Here is a 12927-nt window from a genome sequence, read left to right as displayed (position 1 = left end):
TCTTTGTGGTATCTCTGAAAATATATTTGATCACCTGATGCAATGCTGTCAAACCTTAGGAAACATTTAAGCGAGCAGTTTCTAAATTAAATTGCTATTCTCCAGGCACTTTCCAAAAACACAAGCTCAGGTCGGATCACACTCACAAAGCTACAAAAGGGAAATCTAGGTACTGTACTTTCCTAAGCACGAGGAAGCACGTGCTCACAGAGACCAGTCGACCCCTGCAATCGTAACTGCACAGCTTTGTTTCATTTGAAAACATAAATCTGTACGCACATACTTACTTAGACATACATCTATATGCATAGAAAAAAATTCAGCTAATAATAAAAGGATGAACATTGACATTGTAGATGTTGACAGCATTATGCAAACTTTTCAATATTCTCTCGCATGCGCAACTTTAACTTTTGTTTATAAATTCCGCTTAGATGTAATTTACAACTTCTGTTAACTTAATCTGGGTTCTGTAAAATCTGTCTAAAAAATCCGCCCAGAGCACTTTGAGATGTTACAAATACACCTAGATATCAAACATTGCACTGGGCAAATTATCTCCATTTGGGACACTCTGGATTTGTATTTATGTACATAATACATTTTTGTTCTGATGAAATAATGAAGCAAGCTTGCTTTTTTTTTTTTTTTTTTGTCTCCCTCCTCCCTCCCCCTGACTTTTCTAACCCTTGCCGTGGTATCTCTTAAAGAGACTTAGGAGCCGAAGAAAAATAAAATGGGAAATTCTGGAGGTTGTCACTAGTTTAACCAATTATTGAATTTCACACTTTGTAGGGTGATTTGGGGAGAAAAGATACATAAATCAATCAAAAAGTCCTGCAAATTGTCTGAAGTTTGTAATTATATTCTACCATAATTTAAAGACTTTAGTATTTAAAAATGTTATAAAATTTTGTATTGGTTATTTCACTCATGGGAGCCATTGTAGAGATCTAACCCTGTCATTCCCCTTTAGGAATACTTAGAAATGTCAGTAACCTAGATTAAGAAAACAGGGTAAATCCCACCTCTTTATTTACTCATCCTATTTGAACTTGCTTTCAAGATCAAACACATCAGAAATTGAAGCTCTTCTTAGCGTCCTCATTTTAAAGTAGCTAGAGAAAGGCAAAGCACTCAGCTTCATTTTCTCTTTGCTTGCTTTTACTGAAAGAAGAACCTGCATGTTTTGCTCCTCTAGCTGTGCAGAGTGGAGAACCGAGTGATGTCCTTTTAAAAAAAGAGCACACTTATTCCAGCTGCACAACTGACAGTAGGTTTGGGCAAAGTGGAGTCGCTGGGTGGTGCAAACAGTTAACAAACTCAACTGCTAACCAAAAGGTTGGAGATCTGAGTCCACCCAGGGGCTCCTCCGAAGAAAGGCAATTTAAACCTGTTGCCACTGAATTGATTTCAAACTCATAGTGACCCTAAAAGACAGAGTAGACTGCCCCATCTTTACAGAAGGCTGCAATCTTTACAGAAGCAGACCGCCACATCGCTCTCCCACGAAGTGGCTGGTGGGTTCGAACTGTCGACCTTTCGACAGCTGAGCGCTTGACTATTGTGCCACCAGGGCTCCCACCCTGGTGATCTGCTCCTGAAAAATCAACCATTGAAAACCCTATGGAGCACAGTTCTACTCTGACGCACATAGAGTCACAAAGAGTTGGAACTGACTTAGTGGAAACTGATTCTGGTCAAAGTGAAATATTTCTAATTCAGGATGGAAATTGAAGGGATTAAATGAAAAGTAAACTAATGGAGAATAAAGTAATTTGATAATATTTTGATAAAATAATTTTAGACCTTAAAATATGGATGTAAGTCAAGTATCAGTATAAACAAAGGGGCCAATTTCATGTCAATATACAGCTGAATGCACACAATGAAGATTTTTCTTTAGGGGAGCTGCATATCCAACTCCATTTTTTTTCCCTGTGGTGGAGGACAATGGTTGATGAAAAGGTTGACATAATTTTATTGAGAAAGGAACTTTAGACTTCCGTCAGGTTTAAGTCACTTAGTAAAAACCAGAAAAATCTCAATTTATAAGGTTTTCTCTTCTCTCCTGTTGACCTGTTGTTGTCTTTCATATTCCAGTGATATTCGTCCACATCATGGGTCCACGTCATAGCAGTACTGAACTTAATTAAGAAACTCAAACCTATGTAACATACAGCGCCCTTAAACTCTGCTTCAGGATTTTGTACAAAGCCCTCTTCTGTGACCTATTAAAAAAATAAAACAACAAACCCTTTGCCCTTGAGTCGATTCCGACTCATAGCGACCCTATAGGACAGAATGGAACTGCTTCATAGGGTTTCCAAGCAGCGGCTTGTGGATCTGAACTGCTGACATTCGGTTAGCAGCTGACTGCTTAACCATTTCACCGCCAGGGCTCCAGGGCTCCTATATACTCTCCTAAATCTGATCACCCATTTTTGTGGTGTCAACTGTCATCTGTGCTCTCTATTATTTCCAAAACTGTAATTTTAGATCACAGTTTTTCTTAAGGAGCCCTGGTAGCACAGTGGCTAAGACCTACGGCTGCTAACCCAAAGGCCGGCAGTTAAAATCCACCAGTCGCTCTTTGGAAACCCTATGGGCCAGTTCTACCCTGTCCTATAGGTTCGCTATGAGTTCGGAATCGACTCAAAGGCAACAGGTTATTTTTGTCTGTTTTGTTTTGTTTCTCTTAAAGTCTAACCCCTCTCTGCTTCTTGGATGTCTTACAGCTATCTTATATTCAACCCATCACAAAATAAATGCGTGCTCTTTTTCAAACCTCTTCTTCCTCTTGGCTTCTCTGTGTTGATTAATGACATTACTGTCTACCTACTTGGAGCCCTGGTGGTGTAGTGGTTAAGAGCTCAGGCTGCTAACCCAAAGGTCAGCAGTTCAAGTCCACCAGCTGCTCCTCGGAAACCCTACGGGGCAGTTCTACTCTGTCCCATAGGGTCACTATGAGTCAGAATCAACTAGACCACAAGGGGTTTATCTACCTACTTACTCAAGGAAATCTATGAGTTTTCTTTGGTTCCTCCCTTTTCTTTACTTTCCAATGGAATTCATCACAAAATCTTCGTAATTTTATTCTTAAATAACTCCTATATATCACCCTGGTTCATGTCACTACCTTTCCAAGACTAAGGAAACAAACTCCTACTTCCTATGATAGTAGCATACTTGTGAGACCATGTTGGTAAGGGCTAGGTGGGAGTGATTGGGGGCCAGGGCCCCATAACTGGTTCTATAATCTTAGAATTTAGGGTAGTAGTTTTCTATTGTTTTCACTGGACATGTTACGTATTAAGAGGCTAAACACGGCCCAGAGACAAGCATGCATACCACGTTGTAGAGAACACAGTATCCGCAGCATCAGATGAAACTGCCTAAACCAGAAAGAGGCTAGGGACACCTTTCCACCAACATGTGGGCAGAACTTAATGGAAAAATTCATCTTGTCTATCTTTCTTCCATTTCCTCCAACACTGGAGTAGGTGAACCAGAGCTAGATTATTCGCTTCAGCTGGTGCTGCCTATGAAGAACTAGTACCCAGACTTCTGAGGAGGGGCCTCAGCCAACCGGTACTGGGGCAAGGGAAAGACAAAAGTTTTTTGTTTTTTTAAAATATTTTACTGTGTTTTGGGTGAAAGTTTACATAGCAAATTAGGTTCCCATTTAACAATTTTTATACAAATTTTTCCACGACATTGGTTACATTTTTCACAATGTGTCAACATTCTCATATTTCCATTCTGTTTGTTCTATTTCCATAAGTCTAGCTTCCCTGCCCCTCCTTAGCTTCTCATCTTTGTTTTAGGGTAAATGTTGACCTTTTGGTCTTATATATTTGATTATTTAAGGGAGCACAGTATTCACAGGTGATATTGTTTATTTTATAAGACAATTTATTATTTGGACGAAAGGTGACCACCAAGTAGAGGAAAGTTTTGAATGGAGTATGACAGTGGTTTTGTTTTTTCATTTTTTTTTTTAATTCAACAGAACTGAATTAAATTACCAGAATGCTATTGCTCTGAAAGTGGCTATAAAATTATAGGACCCAATCCAGTCTTCCCATAGTATGAGTTGAGGATAATTTTTGGAAGGAAGAAAACCATTTTGTACTTGTACAATAATGCATGTGGATTCAACAATAAACAAATTATACTAGATCTCCTACAATCACTTCTGCATTCCTACAATTCAAGGATCAGCATACTTTTTCTATAAAGTGACAGAACATATTTTAGGCTTGTGGGCCGTTTGATATCTGTGGTAACTTCTCAGCTCTGCCATTGTAGTTTTAAAGCAGCCATGTTGTTGTTGTTGTTAGGTGCCATTGAGTTGGTTCCGACTCACAGCAACCGTATGTACAATGGAACAAAACACTGCCGGGTCCTGTGCCATGCTCACAATCTTTGTTATGCTTAAGCCCATCGTTGCAGCCACTGTGTCAGTCCCTCTCATTGAGGGTCTTCCTCTTTTTTGCTGACCCTCTACTTTACCAAGAATGATGTCCTCCTCCAGGGACTTATCCCTCCTGATAACATATCCAAAGTATGTGAGAAGCAATCTTGTCATTCTTGCTTCTAAGGAGCATTCTCGTTGTACTTCTTCCAAGACAGATTTGTTCGTTCTTTTGGCAGTCCGTGGTATATTCAATATTCTTCTCCAACATCACAATTCAAAGGTGTCAATTCTTCTTCAGGCTTCCTTATTCATTGTCCAGCTTTCACAAGCATATGAGGCCAATGAAAACACCCTGGCTTGGGTCAGGAGCACCTTAGCCTTCAAGGTGACATCTCTGCTTTTCGACACTTTAAAGAGAGCTTTTGCAGCAGATTTACCCAATGAAATGTGTCATTTGATTTCTTGACTCCTGTTTCCATGGTTGTTGATTGTGGATCCAAGTAAAATGAAATCCTTGACAACTTCAATCTTTTCTCCATTTATCATGATGTTACTTTATTGGTCCAGTCGTGAGGATTTTTGTTTTTTTTTATGTTGAGGTGTAATCCATATTGAAGACTGTGGTCCTTGGTCTTCATCAGTAAGTGCTTCAAGTCCTCTTCACTTTCAGCAAGCAAGGTTGTGTCATTTGCATACTGCATATTGTCTCCAGCTCTGTCCAGGACCCTCTATTGTGATCCCTGTCAGACCAGTTGGTGGTGGTAGCCAGGCACCATCTAGTTGTGCTGGACTCAGTTTGGTAGAGGCTGTGGTAGTTGTGGTCCATTAGTCCTTTAGACTAATCTGTCCCTTGTGTCTTTGGTTTTCTTCATTCTCCCTTGCTCCAGATGGAATGAGACCAGTGGAGTATCTTAGATGGCTGCTCACAAGATTTTAAGACCCCAGACACTACTCATCAAAGTAGGATGTAGAACATTTTCTTTATAAACTGTTATATCAATAGAGCTAGATGTTCCCCAAGATCATGGTCCCTAGCCCTCTGCCCCGTAATTCAGTCACTCAGGGAGTTTGGATGTGTCTATGAAGCGTCTATGACTTTACCTTGGTCAAGTTTTGCTTACCAACTCCCCATTCTTTCCGTTAAAATAATCAGTATGATTTCTGTTTCCTAATCGACCCTGACTGATATACCCTCTTTACTCAAAATAGACTAGATTTCTTAAGCTCCTCAGACTGTCTATGGTTCTGCTGCCTGGCTTTCCCTCATTCAGTTCTCTCCGCTAGGAGTCTTTTTCTGTCCGTGTTCTCCTTCCTTCCCTCCCACCTGTTCCATCCCAGGTTTTGCCTGGGTAACTTCTGAAATATCTCCCTACTCCAGTACAAGAGGACAAGGGAGCATATCTTGTTCCTACCCAGTACCAAGCTCAGTGCAAACACACTGTAGGAAACCAATAAATATTGATTGATTGATTCATGATTAAATCAGCTATCAATCTTATAATCAAATAGAATAATGGGTAGAGTTTTTCAGCTAAGTGTTTAATTTTAGGATTTTCATTCCCTTCTCATTTTGGCAATTGCAGGTATATGGGCAAAGAAATGTGGGATTTTTTTTTTTCCTGGTCTTGTAGGGGCTTTAGCTCCTTCATAATCTCTAACAGGCCTGTCCTCAACTCCTGGTGCAAAGTTGCCCTAAATAAATGTATTCTGTAAGTAAAAGCCGTGTGTTTACTTGGCAAATACTGTGTCAAGGATAGTCCCCTAGCTTCTCTTCCAACCAGATGACTACTTCTGTGCCTCTCCCATGTACAGATTCTGCAGCTGCCACTGCCTTTGCTTCAACTTTAATTTCTCACCTAGATGAAGTTATCTGCTATTTTGGGGACTCAAGCTCATGTGTTTTTCCTAGAGTATACAACATGAAGAGATACTTCAATTTTAAATTTTCTTTATTTAAAATATTTTACTTTATTGTGGTAAAATATATATAACACAAAATCTGCCATCTTAACTATTTTTAAGTGTATAATTCAGTGACATTAATTACATTCTGAGTGTTGTACAACCATCATCACCATCTATTTCCAAACTTTTCATCACCCCAAACAGAAACTCTGTACCCATAAAGCAATAACTTCCCCCTTGTCCGATCCTTTCAGCCCCTGGTAACTTCTGATCTACTTTCTGTCTCTATGAATTTGCTTGTTCTAGTTATTTCATGTAAGTGGAATCACACCATACTTGTCCTTTAGTGTCTGGCTCATTTCACTTAGCATAATGTTTTCAAGGTCCATCCGTGTCATAGCACATACTAGAACTTCATTTTTTTATGGCTAAATAATACTCCACTACATATATATATGTATATCTCCCATTGTGTTTATCCATCAGTTGGTGAATGTCTGGGATGTTTCCACCTTTTGGCTAGAATGAATAATGCTACAATGAACATGGTGTACAAGTATCTTTCAATTATTTGGGGCACATACCTAGGAATAGAATTACTGGATCATATGGTAGTTCTATGTTTCAACTTTTTGAGAAACCACCAAACTGTTTTCTACAGAGGCTGTACCATTTAACATTCCACCAGCAATGCACAAGTATTTGAAGAGATACGTTTAACTCACTTGAAGCCCTTGTTCCTGGTAGCTACCTCAGAAGATGGCCTTCCGCAATTAAAAAAGAGCCTAAGTAATTCAACAAAATATTTACAAAATTGTTCAAATCTGCGTATTAGTGAAAATAACCAAGAAAATATCCTTTGTGTCTCAAGAAAAACAGTGCTTTTATGACTGTGGCCAGAAGTACTTCACAAAAAATTGCCAAGTGAAATAATTTTGTTTTTGGCAGCTCCCCTTTTTTTCTCTCACCACGCCACACCCTGTGGCTGCGGTGTGCCCAAGTCTGCTTCATCCTGCTGTGATCTGCTCTCCTGTCCAGGTAGTAGCAACTTCCCACCGCAACAAAATATATCACTGGTGCTTTCCACCTTCTCTCAGACAAGATGCCTGGTGATTTGCTTGTGAAAGATCACAGCCTGGAAAACTCTATGGAGCAGTTCTTCTCTCCACACATGGGGTCGCGATCAGTTGGAATCGACTTGATGGCAACCAGCAACAACAATCGAGAGTAGAAGCTCCAACAGTGTTTTTGAGATCTTTGGGAACTGAGGTATCCTCCAGAGCTGATGCAAATCTTTGCCTATTTTGCCTTTGAATAAAGTCAGCCCAGAAAATAAATCTAGAGGGCTCTACTAACCTTAGCACCCACTACAGTCTGTTTGGCAGGTGGGTTCATGTTTTCACAGTACTACCGCTTACTCATCTGTTCCTATGTGCTGGGTAATTTTCATATATCTCTTGCTTAATCCTTACAGTATTGTAAAGTAAATATTGTAATTTCCAATTATCTTTGGGGAAACTGAGGTTTAGACTGGGTAAATAATTTCCCAAAGCTACTTGGTTTGCTAAATGACTTGACTGGAATTTGGACCTGGATCTTCTTTGATTTCACCTCTTTAACCCTCTTGCTCCACCTACTATGTCACGCTGCCTCTTCATTTTTCAGATGTACAGTTTGTCTGATATTTAAATATATGACTTATGTTTAAGTATCGTTAGCTTAGCTTTTTGAGAGGGTTCAAGATCACTTTAATAGAATTATGGCCAAGCTCTGATCTGCATGGAAGATGAGGCTTTGGTAATTTTATAGACTCTGGTGTTTTATACTATAAATAAATTTTGTTCAGGATGATTTCAGAGAGAATAAGCAGACTATTTGTCTGCCAATTCCATTTTGATCACTGTAATCTGTTACAGAAACAAAGAAAGAGAAAGGCATTATACCTGCAGAGTTAAGTAAGCTCTCTACTGCTATTCTGTGGTGTGTAAGCACATATTGCAGCCCTGGTGGCGCAGTGGTTAAGAGCTCGGCTGCGTAACCAAAAGATTGACAGTTCAAATCCACCAGCTGCTCCTTGGAAACCCTATGGAGGCAGTTCTACTCTGTCCTATAGGGTTGCTAAGAGTCGGAATTGACTCGACAGTACCTAACAGCAACAAGCACACATTGTGATTATATCAATAGAATTGAAGTTGCTAGGTGGTGTAAGAGGTTTATAGCTTTAACAAATGGGCTTCCCAAAGCGTTTGTCAAATTCAGGGTTTGTTTACCATAATATTATATTCTTAGAGAGTGGGAGCAGTGGTGATTCAGTGGTAGAATTCTCCCCTTCCAGGCAGGAGAACCGAGTCAATTCTAGGCCACTGCATCTCAAGTGCGGCCACCACCCACTTGTCGGTAGAAGCTTGTGAGAGGCTGTGATGCTGAACAGGTTTCAATGGATCTTCCAGATGAAGTCGGGCAGTATCTCATTCTGTTGTACACAGGGTCGCTAGGAGTCAGTACCTAATAACAACGAGAACATAGTTTCCCTCTGTCTATAGTTAATGAGTTGAAGAGTATGAGAAATTTTTCAAAATACTTTTTCAAACCTTAGAAGCTTTTATCACCACTGTCAATGTTGAAAATCGTGAGTAATAATTTCGAATGAGTTGTTGTAGGTGCAATGGAGTCAACTCACAGAATGAAACACTATCGGGCACTGCGCCATCCTCACAACCGTTGTTATGCTTGAACCCACTGTTGCAGCCACTGTGTCAATTCATCTTGTTGAGGGTCTTCCTCTTTTTTGCTGACCCTCTACTTTACCAAGCATGATGTCCTTCTCCAGGGACTAGCCCCTCCTGATAACCTGTTCAAAGTATGTGAGACAAAGTATAGCCATCCTTACTTCCAATCAGCATTCTGGCTATACTTCTTCCAAGACGGATTTGTTTGTTCTTCTGGCAGTCCATGGTATATTCAGCATTCTTTGTCAACACCATAATTCGAAGGCTTCGATTCTTCTTCAGTCTTCCTTATGCATTGTCCAGGTTTCACACGTATATGAGGTGATTGAAAACACCATGGTTTGGGTAGCGCACCTTAATCCTTAAAGTGACATCTTTGCTTGTTAACACTTTAAAGACGTCTTTTGCAGAAGACTTGCCCAATTCAGTGCAGTGAGAGTTTTACTATTATTTAAGCAATGTTTACTTCCTACTTTTCTCCTTACTATTTTTTATTTCTTTTCTCTTCTCTTTCTCCTTCTCTCTCTCACCCCTAACCCCCCGTATTTATTTGTTTCTTTAATTGGAGGACTGTAGCTGAGAACAAAGGCATGGATGATCCAGAGATTCGAAAGAGCCTCTGGAAAGCTACATAAAATCAAGGAGAAAAAGCATCATTTAAAAAATTATTATCGTGGATATGTACTACGAAAGGGAATCAATTGGAAAATGCCACTTCAGTCATTATTTTTTTAAAATTTCTAACTTGTTTCTATACTCAGAACCACTTTTACTGTAAATATTGTAGGTAACACACAAAGAACTAGGAGATGTTTCTAACACAAGAAGTCAATGATTGGTGAGAAGGGCCCACCCTGATCAAGATTTCAGCTCCCACATGTTCCTAGGATGATTCACCCATGGATTAAGAGGGCATTTTTTGCTGAAGCTGTTAGAGCATGTTTTTTCTCGTTTCCAAGAAAGGCTGTATGTGTGTGTGTGTGTGTCTGTGTGTGTGTGTGTCTGTGTGTGTGTGTGTACCTGCACGAGAACCTAGAATAACTGTCTTGTGAATCTTCAGTGTTTTTTGCATTATTCTATGGGAGGAAATTTACAATGACAGTCTCTATTTGCTCAGAGCAAAAGAAATTGGTGCTCATCCTGTGGTCAGTAAGATAAAACCTGTTCTTGTTTATTTGGCTTTATGAATCTAAATTCTTATGATTGTCCTAAGACCTGAGTAGTTAAACAACAGTCTTTGTCTTTCAACTGCAAAACTGTTCTCTCAAAGATCAAATGTGAGTTATTTGAAAGATCTCAAGATTGTCACATTGCCTAGAGTGATAACCAAAAGAATAAAAAACATTGTAATCATACAATTGAACCACTGCACTTGTAGGATGTTTGGTGTATGACATCTAACAGCAAAATGAATTTAGAGGGAAACTAAGTCATTCACAGCTGTAATATTCAGGAGCTATTCCGACCTGGTTCTAGAAAAATTTCCTGCTAGGATAATATTATATAATATATATATATATTCTTCAGTATATATCCACACACTGCTTTCTTTGGAGCACAAGGTCCAGAGAGATAAACTGGCCTGTCAAAGCCACAGTGACTGATAGAGCTGGAACTAGAACTTGGGATTCCCACTTCATAATTCACGTCTGTTTCCACCACATTATGATATAATGAGGTAGTCAACGTGTACTTCTTTCGTCCTGGGTGAGAAGTAGAAATAAAGAAAATAAACAATGAGTGCACATACCCTAGGCATTCCTGTTTGAATTATTTTAGAAACATGGGCCCAGAAATGTTTGATTTCGTTTATACATGCAGATGCAAACATGAAGAGGATTTTCGTTTCATTGTAGGTCATTTCTTGAGTCCAGTGAGCTCCTTTGATAATCGTAAATATAATAGAAACTACGGAAACTTTTCAGTATGGAGAATAGCTCTGTTAGCAAATCGGTTATGGTTTAATGATAACAAAGGTGTAATTGATTGGTTCATACCTCACTTTTTTACAAAAACATTTGAGGCAACAAAACTATATGTAATGCTAAAGGAAAATGGCTAAGCGTGTGTTCTTCTCACGGTCATGCTGGCAGAGACGGCTTGTGTATTCACTTGATTGACTTTCCTCCTGAGTACACAATGGACTACATTTCCCCGTCTTCTGTGCCTTAAGGTGGGGCCGTAGGACTGAGTTCTGGCCAACAGAATGTGGCAGAAGTCAAATATACCACTTTCAGACCTTGTGTTCAACACCAGGCTTGTGATCCCCTGCACTCTATATCTCTGTTGGTCTTCCAGCTGGAAGTGGAGGAGCCAGTGGAGGAACACGAGGCCCTACAAGGTGGTAAAAACACAGGGATAAGGGAAATGGAATCTGAATGACGGCGTAGAGAAGAATCATTTCCACACTACCCTCAGACTGAAAACGAAGGTAACAAGAGTAAGAAATAAGCCTCCATTGTGTTAAGATACTGGGTTGTTAGTTTGCATAACCTGATGAATGTTCTTCTTAGCCACCATCAAGTGTCAAGCAGCCGCACACTCATGGTGACCCCTTGCACAATGAAAAGAAATGCTGCCTTGTTCTGTACTATATTCGCATGATCATTTGTGGATCAGATCATTGTGATCTATAAAGTTTTCACTGGCTGAGTTTTTCAGAGGCAGATTGCCAGGCCTTTTTTACTAGTCTATTAGAGTCTAGAAGCTCCACTGAAAACTATTCAGCATCATAGTAACACACAAGCCTCCACTGACAGATGGGTGGTGGCTGAGCATGAGGTGCATTGGCCAGGAATCAAACATGGGTCTCCCTCATAGAAGGGGAGAATTCTACTTCTGAACCACCAATGCCTCAACCTAATTAAGACAGCCCATTTAACCATAGAGGAATCATTTGCTTTGGAAGTTTTTGATCAAGGAGTAATTGCTTCAACCTAAAACAATTCTTACGGTAGAAATTTTGTACTTGATTAAACTTATCTTCTGAAAAATTATTTGAATGAATAAATTAATGAATTTATGGTACTGGAAGATACACCTTCCAATTTATCAAGGGAATGGAGGACATATAGGATAAAGTAGCAAGCGTATGTTTAACTTTATAAGAAAATGCCAAACAATTTTAGAAAATGGCTGGAACACTATGCATTATACCTGCAATGTAGGAGAATTCCGGTTGCTCCAGGTCCTTGATAGCACTTGTTATCAGTATTTTTAATTTTAGTCATTCTAGTGGGCACTTAGTAGTATCTCATTGTGGTTTTCACTTACATTTCCTTGATAAGTAACGATATTGAACATCTTTTCATGTCCTTATTGGTCATTCACATATCTTCTCTGGTGAAGTGTCCATTCAAATCTTTTCTGTCTGTCTTCTTATTACTTCACTATAAGGGCTCTTTCTATATTCTGGCTATAAGTTTTGTATTAGATATGAGATAATCATATGGTTTCCCTTTTTAGTCTGTTGATATAATGACTTACATTAATTGATTCTCAAACGTTGAACCAAAACCTCACATTTGTGGGATGAACCTTACTTTGTCAAGATACATTATCTTTTTTATATATATTTTTGTGGAACTGTCAATTTCTCTTTTCAGTGTTGTTAGAATTTGTTTTATGTATTTTGGAGCCCTGTCATTGGGTGCGTAGACATTTATTATGGTTATGTCTTCATGATGGATCATCCCCTTAATCATTATATAGTGTCCTTCTTTGTCTTTTATGGTGGATTTTATTTTAAAGTCTATTTTATCTGAGATTAGTATTGCCACTCCTGCTCTTTCTCAGTAGTTGTTAGCTTGATGTATTTTTTTCCAACCTTTGACTTTTAATAAATTCATATCTTTGTTTCTAAGGTGTGTCTCT

Source organism: Trichechus manatus, unplaced genomic scaffold (genome assembly GCF_000243295.1).
Source record: "Trichechus manatus latirostris isolate Lorelei unplaced genomic scaffold, TriManLat1.0 scaffold00225, whole genome shotgun sequence".
Lineage (NCBI taxonomy): Eukaryota > Metazoa > Chordata > Mammalia > Sirenia > Trichechidae > Trichechus > Trichechus manatus.
This window is presented reverse-complemented; position numbering follows the sequence as displayed.